Below are 7,524 nucleotides of genomic sequence, written 5' to 3' on the forward strand. Positions count from 1 at the left end.
GGATCTCGAATATCTCTATCAAGTCTCCTCTCTGCTTTAACAGTCTCAACCTCTTCAATCAATCCTCATAGCTACAGTTCTTTATTCATGGAATCATTCTTGTGAAATTCCTCTGTACTCTCTCCAATGCCTTCACATCCTTCCCCAAGTATGGTGCCCAGAATTGGACGCAGTACTCTAGATGAGGCCTAACTAGTGTCTTGTACAAGTTTGACATGACCTCTTTACTTTTGTACTCAAAGCCCATATTAATAAAGCTAAAGATACTATATGCTTTATTAACTGCTCTTTCAATATGCCCTGCCATCTTCAATGACTTATGCACAAAGGAGGTTCTTCACCTTCTTTAGAGCTTTGCCCTTTATTTTATCTTGTCTCTCCATGTTCTTCCTGCCAAAATGAATCACCTCACACTTTTCTGCACTGAACTTCATCTTCCATTTGTCTGTCCAATCCACCAACATGTCTGTCTTTTTGAGGGTCAGATTATCCTCATCACAGTTGACAATGTTTCTAACCTTTGTATCACCTGCAAATTTTGATATCATGCCCTGAACATCACTGTCTAAGTTATTACTATATCAGGAAAAGCAAGGGTCCCAACACTGACCCCTGGGGAACTCCACTCCAAACCCTCCTCATGTCTGAAAAACATTCATCAACCACTACTTTGTTTCCTGTCACACGTCCACTCTCTTATCCAAGTGCCTACTCTCCCTTTTATCCCATGAGCTAGAATTTTACTCAAGTCTGTTGTGTGACATTGTATCAAATGCCTTTTGAAAATCCATATAACACCACACCAACAGCATTGCCCTTAACAACCTTCCCTGTTACCACCTCAAAAAGCTCCAGCAAGTTAGTTAAATATTGCTGATAAAAGAGACATCTAAACTTTTTGTCTTGCACTCATCAAGACACTTGCAAGAATACCAATATAAGGGGGAAATAATTTATACTTATGTGAAGAGAGTGCTGATTGGTTGGCAAATGGCATTGCCATGGAGAATGCACCACTGATTGTGACTGACAGTTAACTGCCAAGCATTGTTTGAACTTTAAACCAGGCAGCTTGACCCAGATTGGTCAAGTCATTGTCCTGAGGAATGGGTCAGTGAATGGCTGTCACTTATTTTATTTAGCTGAAATAGACGCAATGTATGTAATGTTCTTTCTGTCTGCAAAGAGCAGGGCCCTGTGTATTAATATATGTAGTCTCCAAATGTGCCACACTGCGAACTTGACTCTCAATCTTAAACTGGCTGTCAGTGTAATTCTTAGCACACTGAAGATTATTTAGCAAATTTTTGTCCAATTGTGGAATCACATCTAATGTTGGACACTGTGTTTTGAGTTTTGCAAGCATGGGCTGGTCGGGTACGGTCTGTACCCTACGCCCATTGTGAACAGCGGCTGAGACATGCTGTTTGATTCAATCCATCAGTCTTTGGGACATACGGCCTACATACCTAGCATCACACTGGCATTAAAATTCACATACCACATGCTGGCTTTCCTTAATTATCCTGCACTTGTCTAAGTGACTACTGATTTTGTCCTGAACTATAGTTTCCAGAAGTTCCCCCATTACTAATGTCAATCTGAATGGTCTGTATTTGTCAACTCTATTCTTGTACCCTTTTTTGAACAAGGGTGTAATATTCGCAATTCTCCAATCCTCTGGCTCCACCCCTGTGTCCAAGGCAGACTGGAAGATTATCACTAGTGCTCTGCAATTTCCTTTCTCACTTCCTTCTGTACCCTTGGATGCATTTCATCTGGTTCTGGTACCTTATAAATTTTAAGTAAAGATTTCTAAAGCCTCCTCCTCCTCAATTGTAAATTCTTCTAGTACACCAATTACCTCCTCTCTTACCTCAGCCTTGGTAGAAAGGCAGATGCAAAGTTCTAGTTCAATACCTCCGCTATTTCTCCTGCCTCCATGTACAATTCCCCTTTTTAAATCCCTAATCAGCCCTACTCTTTCTTTTACCACCCTTTTGTTATTTATATGCTTATAGAAGACCTTGGGATTTCCTTATATATTAGCTGCCAGTCATTTTCATGCTCTCTCCTTGCTTTTCTTATTAGTTTCTTCACTTCTCCTTGGTCCTTCTATATTAAGCCTGATTCTCCATTCTCTTTTCTACCTGACATCTGTCGTATACTCGCTTCTTCCTTTTCATCTTCATCTCTATCTCTCTCATCATCCAGGGATTTCTGGATTTATTTGTCCTACCTTTCTCCTTCAGGGGAATATACCTTGACATTGCCTGCAATAATTTTTCTTTGAAGGAAGCCCATTGTTCAGCCACCGTCTTTTCTGCCAACATTTGATTCCAACTCACATGACTCAGATGCATTCTCATCCCATTGAAGTTGACTTTCCCCCAGTTAATTATCCCTCCTCTGGATTGTTCCTTGTTTTTTTCCATGGCCAACCTAAACCTTGTGATACAATGATCCTTGTGCCCTAAATGCTCTCCCACTGCTATTTGATCCACTTGGACCAACTCATTCACCAGAACCAGGTCCAACAATGCCTTCCTCCTTGTTGGGCTGGAAACATATTGCTAATGGCGGTTTGGTACCAAAGAATTTGAGTATCGCTGAAAAAGGACATTTTGCCGAAGCCAGCATGGATTCATTAAGGGAAAATCATGTTTAATTAACTTATAATCATTTGGTAGTACAGAACTTGCGTATTGTTGAAAGAAGACATTTTGTCAAAGCTTTTTGTTTTGCATTCATCAGGACAATGGCAAAATAGCAACGTCAGGGGAAGCAACAACTATATACTGTATGAGAAGAGAGTGCTGATTGGTTGGCAAGTGGACACTGATTGGTAGAGGTGTTGCCATGGAGAATGCACCAGTTAATGGTGACTGACAGTTAACTGCCAAGCATTGTTTGAAATTTTAAACATACGCAATAGGTCCCTTGAGCCTGCCCCACCATTCAATAATATCATGGCTGATCAGTTTGCATTTCCAATTCCACATTCCCATCTACCCCCAATAACCTTTGATTCCCTTGCCTAACAAGAATCTATCTACCTCCGCCTTAAAGATATTCAGTGACCCCACTTCCATCGTCTTCCGAGGCAGAGAGTTCCAACGTCGTACAGCCCTCTAAGAGAAAAAAATTCTCCTCATCTCTGTCCTAAAAGGGTGCCCTCATGGTACCTGTACTGAGTGGGTTGTCTTATGAGAAAGTGGTGAAGAGTGGTATTCACCACTAACAGGATGCTGTCATCAAGTCAAAAAGACATTCTGCCTATCACACAAATGAGTAAGGTAGTATATGAATTTTAGTGCCAGTGTGATGCTAGGTATGTAGGACATACATTCCAAAGAATGGCAGATCATATCAAACTGCAAGTCCATTCCGCTGTTCGCAATGGGCAAGGTTTCGACCATACCTAACTAGCCCATGCTTGCAAAACTCAAAACACAGTGCCCAACAATAGATGTGATTCTGTGATTGGATAACGTTTGCTAAATAGTCCTCAGTGTGTTAAAAATTATGCTGACAGCCAATTTAATATTGTCAGCCTGGCTTGCAGTGTTGCGCATTTGCATGTACAGGAAGCTACATATAATAATACACAGGGCCCTGTTCTTTGCAGACAGAAAGAACATGTACACACATTGCGCATGTTTCAGCTAAGCAAAATGAGTGATAGCCATTCGCTGGTTCATTCCTTGACCAGAGTCAAGCTGCCTGGTTTAAGATTTCAAACAATGCTAGGCAGTTAACTGTCAGTCATTAAGTGGTGCATGCCTCTAGCAACTTGCCAACCAATCAGCACTCTCTCCTCATACAATATAAAGTTGTTGCTTCCCCTGACATTGCTATTCTTGCAATTGTCCTGATGAGTGCAAGACAAAAATCTTTGACAAAATGAACATTTTTCAATAATAAACATACTGCTGCAGAAAACTATCTTGAACACATTCTGGATCTCTCAGCCCTCTTGTCCCTTTGCACTATTCCTATCCCATTCTATATTTGGATAATTGAAGTCCCCCATTATAATTACCCTATAATTTTTGCACATGACTGTAATTTCTTTGCAGATTTGTTTCTCTGCATCCATTCCACTAGTTGGAGGTTTATATATATAGTGATCAATGTTATTGCATCTTTTTCATTCTTTACCTCTAACCAAAGAAATTCTGTCCTTGATCCCTCTGGAATATCCTCTTTCCAGCACTGTATTGCTATCTTTAGTGAATACTGCCACTGCACCCGCATCCCCACCCCCCCCCAGCCCCCGCTTTCCTTCCAGTCATTTGATTCAAAAAATCTACTCTGTCTGAAAAATAAACATAGCTCTGTCCGATTAAACAATTTGTGTTCCTGCTCACTCAAGTTTTGATCATAAACCTCTAACCATTTTAAGTGATGGGGTTCATTTCCAGAAGGATAGAATTGAAAAGCTGAGAAGTTATTAAACTTGTATAAAGCTTAGTTAGACCAGTTCTGGTCTCCATACTACAAAAAGAGCCACTGGTGGATTTATGAAAAAGATTTACAAGAATGATACCACAACTGAGCAGTTGTAATTATCAGGAAAGACCGCACTGGCTGGGCTTCTTTTCTCCAACAACAATGAAAGATCTTTAAGGTTATGAAAGGATTTGCTAAAGTAGATGTAGAAAAAATGTTTCCATTTAGAACCATAGAAAAATTACAACACAGAAGGAGGTCATTCGGCTCATCTTGTCCATGCCAGCCCGAGGACACCCATCCCACCTTCCTGCACCCAGCTCATAGCCTTGCAACTTACAGCACTTACGGTGCAGATCCAGGTACTTTTAAAAAAGTTTAGAGTTTCTGCCTCTACCACCAACTTGGGCAGTGAATTCCAGACACCCACTACCCTCTGCGTAAAAAAGTTCTTCCTCATGTCCCCCCTACACCTTCTGCCACTTACCTTGAATCTATGTCCCCTGGCTCTAAAATTCTCCATCAAGGGAAACAATTTTATCCTGTCCACCCTATCTATTCCCCTCATAATTTTGTACACCTCAATCAAGTCACCTCTCAGCCTTCTTTGTTCGAAGGAAAATAACCCCAACTTATCCAATCTCTCCTCATGGCCACACTTTTTTAACCCTGGCAACATTCTTGTCAATCTCCTCTGCACTCTCTCCAGAGCTATTATATCCTTCCTGTAATGTGGTGACCAGAACTGCACACAATACTCCAGTTGTGGCCTCACCAGTGTTTTATACAATTCCAACATTATATCCTTACTTTTATATTCTATACCTCTGCCAATGAAGGAGAATATTCCATATGCCTTCTTTACAACCTTGTCTGCTTGAACTGCTGCCTTCAGGGACCTGTGTACTTGTACACCAAGATCTCTCACTTCATCTACTCCTCTTAGTATATTCCCATTTATTGTGAAATCCCTGTAACTGTTTGACCTCCCTAAATGTATGACCTCACACTTCTCTATGTTAAAATCCATCTGCCACTTTACCACCCACTCCACCAACCCATCTAAATCGTTTTGGAGATTATGGCTATCCTCTATACTATCCACTACTCGGCCAATCTTTGTGTCATCTGCAGGTTTCCCAATTGTGCCCCCCACGTTCACGTCCAAATCATTAATATATAATACAAACAGCAAGGGTCTCAACACCGTGTAACACCACTTGAGACAACTTTCCATTCGCAAGGGCATCCTTCGACCATTACCCTTTGTTTCCTGTTACAAAGTCAACCTTTTATCCAGTTTGCCACATTACCCTGAATCACATGGGCTTTTACTTTCCTGACCAATCTGCCTTGTGGGACCTTGTCAAATGCCTTGCTAAAATCCATGTACACAATATACCCTGCACTACCTTCATCAACCCTTCTTGTCACTTCCTCAAAGAATTTGAGGAACTTCAGGGCAAAGTCCTAAACTAGAGGCCATAAATATATAAGATAAATCCAACATTGATTTCAGGAAGGACTTCCTACCCAGAGAGTGGTAAAACTGTGGAACTCGCTTCCACAAGAAATAGTTGAGCCAAATTGCATAGATGCATTTAAGGGAAATCTGGACAAACACCTAAAGGACAGAGAGATAGATTATGTGGGAGGAGGCTTATGTATTGCATTATCACTAGCCTAAACCAGTTGGGCTGAGCAACTTATTTTTTTGTGTTGTACATTCTATGTAATATTAATGCCGAGTCAAGATTGACAACTCTGAATGTATTCCTAGAGTCTGAGCATGAGACAACTTGTCACAGTTTGCAAATGTCACTAATTTTATGAAGCTTGGTGCCTTGTAATTATGTCCCTTTGCTCATCATTTTGTGACAGTAGCTGCTGCACAAGAAATTCTGAGAATCAGGAGGTTGCCCAAGTCCATTTAAAGGAAATAGGATTGTTCACATTTACAATGTTATACTTTCTCCCAGATTGCTAACAGCAGTGCCTGGGAGATTCATCTTCCATTCCCCATTCCTTGAGACTTCTAGATAAACCAGGAGAGTTGATGCAACAATTAGCTCTGTTCAAACCATATACAGTTAGTCCTTACTGAACATTGTAGTCACGTTCTTGAAAAATGCAACTTTATATGAAACAACTTCAAAGGAATCAGATTTTCCCATTACAACCAATGTAAAAGCTATATTCAGGGTCTGTAGGACCCTATCCTAAAAAATATGAAAACATTATATGCTGTAAGTTGAAATACTTTACATTGCCTGATTCCTGTATTCAAAAATGAAATAACTTTTAAAATAAAATAAATTAAAAAATATAGAGGAAATATACTAACTCCTTCTACTTTCTTCTGGCTTGCTGTGTCTCCGACTTGCTACCTCTCTGACCTGCAGCCTGACCCTCTGGCATGCTGCCTTTCCAGTTCACCACCTCTCCCACTCCTCAACCTTTCAGTCCACAGTTTCTCCTGCTTCCTGACCCTCTGGCTCACCGTCTCTCAATCTCCCTAACCCTCCAGCTGGCTGCCCCTCTTGGACACCACCAATCATGCTTGTTGACCTTCCCTCTCACAGAACCCCCCTCTCCTATTCGTTGCTTCCCTCTCCCAAACCCTCTCTGGGAGTGAGGGCTCATCCGGTGGGAGGCAGGAAGAGCAGCTTCAAGTTACAGGGGTGCAGAGGTAAGCCGCAAGCTGGAGAGGCAGTGAGAGGGAAGGTCAGTAGTGACTGAGAAGATTAGTGAGAGCGAGGGTTAGCAGTGATGGGGAAGATCTGCCAAGAGGGAGGGTCAGGGAGTGGAAGAGGCTGCCTCAAAATGGTGCCTATTGGATCATGCGATACAGCCCTGGCACGAAACAATGTTTAATTGTGAAGACGGGCCCTATTAACTGACTGATGTTAAAGCAGAATGACTTAAAACAGGGACTTACTGTAGTTGGTTCTAGCAGGGAAATAATACTTAATCAAGCAATATTGCTCCACCACCTATGCATGGTTCTTCATAAAACTGGTGCCCACAGTTAAAGATGGCACCAACAGTTTCTATAGAAAAAAAGTCATGTTT

The sequence above is a fragment of the Carcharodon carcharias genome, chromosome 20, assembly GCF_017639515.1.
Source record: "Carcharodon carcharias isolate sCarCar2 chromosome 20, sCarCar2.pri, whole genome shotgun sequence".
Taxonomy (NCBI): Eukaryota; Metazoa; Chordata; class Chondrichthyes; order Lamniformes; family Lamnidae; genus Carcharodon; species Carcharodon carcharias.